We start from the raw sequence: 2,584 nt of genomic DNA, 5'->3' as shown, positions 1-2,584 counted from the left end.
TTAGTTTATTTATTAAGTTACAATTTTTTTTTTCAGAAAAAAAGAGAAAGCAAATTTGACATTGCAATTAACAATAAATAAATACAAATTGAATAAACACCTAGCCAAAAATCAATAGCAACAGAGCTACTAAATGGATATGGATTTGGTGGAACACTCACTTCAACAACCCCTTCAAGCATCTGTAAAACTTTCTTTATTGTTGGTCTAAGAGATGGATCCTCTTGAATGCACCAAATGGAAACCATCACAAGCTTCTCTAAACATTCTACATCGTTCATGGCTTCCATGTCTCCCCCAACCAAAGCATCCAATTTCCCATTTCTATAGCAATCAAAAGCCCAATCTGTTAAAATTGCATACTCTTCAACCATTTCAATATCAAAACTTTTCCTGCAGGCAATGATTTCTAGCAACAAAACACCAAAGCTGTACACATCAACCTTTGCTGTGATTTTTGAGTTCCTAAACCATTCAGGAGCTACATACCCTTTTGTTCCTCTTATAGACGTCTTAATAGTTTTGCTCTGATTCAATGTCAAAAGCTTTGCCAAACCAAAGTCCGATATCCGAGCATTGTAGTGATCATCAAGCAATATATTCTGAGGCTTCATATCACAATGGATGATCTGAGAGCTGCAATCTTCATGTAGGTACAAAAGCCCTCTTGCAATCTGAAATGCAATGTTAGTTCTGAGGTTCCAGTTAGGCTTCAAGTTTCCGAAAAGGAAACTCGCTAATGTTCCATTATTCAAGAACTCATACACCAACAACCTGTTCTGGCCTTCATCACAGAACCCTAGCAACCGAACAAGATTCTTGTGATGAGTCTGGCCAATCACGAAGACTTCATTCTTGAATTCTCTTTCACCATCTTGAAACACTATATCCAATTTCTTGACTGCAACTGCAGTGGTACTTGTTCTTGTTGTTTGAATTACACCTTTGTAAACAATACCAAAAGATCCTCTGCCGACTTCTTCCTTGAAGTTATCTGTAGCTTCCTCAAGCTCTTTGTAGCTAAAACAACGCAAATTTGTTTCAATGGTGCCATCGCCTGGACTGTTTCTTATCCATTTCTTCTTATAGATGAAGAAAAAACCAAGAACAAATGCACAAACCAATGCAAAATTCACAAACACGGAGCTTCCTAAGAGTACTGATCCTGTGGCATTCATCATCTTCCTTTTCTTCTTGTCTTCAGGATCCGGAGGACGAGGGACTAATGGAGGACTAGGATCGTCACCTTTTCTATATTTGATAAAGGCTTTGCCAGTCACACTGGTATCTGCTCTGCCATTGGAGAGAGGCAGCCTCTTCAACCAGCAGCTTTCATCTCGAAAAATAGCCACAGCACAGAAACAATCACTCTAGCAAGTGCTTTTGCACTGCTCTTCATCATAGGGACTGAAAAAATCGTAGTCTGACATAGGCCAATCAGTTTCTTTAAGCTCATAAACATCAAACAATTCTTTGTTATAACCCTGCCCTCCTCCATTGCAACTTAAATCAAAATCCGCTTTGCAGCTTCCATATTTGTCAGTCTTATCAAGTAAAGAATACCCTTTTGGGCAATCACACATTGGCCTTTTATCACCATTTAAGCTGCAAATACTGTTAAATCCACAAGCACCACTTCCCAATTCTCCATCAAGATTAACACAAATATTGTCAGGCTGAGACCAGACAACAGACCAGTTACCATTACCATGCCTTGGATAATAATATTGGGCGAAAACACCATCAAAATTGAGAGTTGCTCTATGGTAAAAGTCTGCAGCTGGAACTACCCTTCCTGTTGTTAGATCAAACCTCTGGCTATTTCTTTTCAATATGTACATGTAACCAGACTCACTGAACATCACTCGGTAACCAGAATTTGATGAATTGGCACCATCATAAGTATGACTAATGTAGTAAGCATCATAAGCAAAATCAGTAGGCAAATTTGCAATATTAAGGACAAGATTACCGTCTTTAAGCAAGCGAAATTGGAACAGTCCTCGCGAGAATTGGTGTCCGATTTTCGGGAAAAAAGCCCTTGTTCAGTCTCCATCGTTTGGCCTGGCAGCAATGTATCTGTAGGATTGCTGAAGCTGTCCCATAACCTGCTAGAGCTGCTGCTTGCAAGCATAAAATTCCCTGTATCATTCATATGGCCAACAGCGACTGTACCAATATCAATTTTAGAGCTCCAAACTTGTTTGCCTTGAGGATCATTAAGCACTAGCCCTTGATCAGCAGTAAGCTTTACTTGTGATCCTCTTGGGACAGCAGAATTTTGATCTTTATTATCTGTGTACCAGACAACGGTTTTTTCAGGTATTTTGTTGTAAAAAATTGAAAGCAAGAAGAGATCATTGCTGCTGTTTTCTTCATCAAGCTGGCGAAATCCAAATGCAAAATCACCAGAAGGAGAAAGCCACCGAAAGCTGGTACTGCCTGCTATGAGAGTTGCGCCCACGGGTACAGTTCCATTGTTTTGAGCAATGGCTAAATGTAAATAATATGGAAGCTGAAATAGTAAGAATCTGAAGTACAATCTAGCAGAAGCCATTGCAATAGCTATTTCGATAAACACTTT

At 39.2% G+C, this 2,584-nt stretch overlaps 1 pseudogene; it reads right to left on the bottom strand.

Moving 5' to 3' along the window:
* On the bottom strand, nt 1–2,584 carry LOC102607135 (G-type lectin S-receptor-like serine/threonine-protein kinase LECRK3; annotated as a pseudogene).

This window comes from Citrus sinensis, chromosome 2, assembly GCF_022201045.2.
Source record: "Citrus sinensis cultivar Valencia sweet orange chromosome 2, DVS_A1.0, whole genome shotgun sequence".
In the NCBI taxonomy this organism is placed as follows: domain Eukaryota; kingdom Viridiplantae; phylum Streptophyta; class Magnoliopsida; order Sapindales; family Rutaceae; genus Citrus; species Citrus sinensis.
The sequence above is the reverse complement of the archived record's forward strand: the minus strand, read 5'-3'. Positions and strand labels throughout refer to the sequence as shown.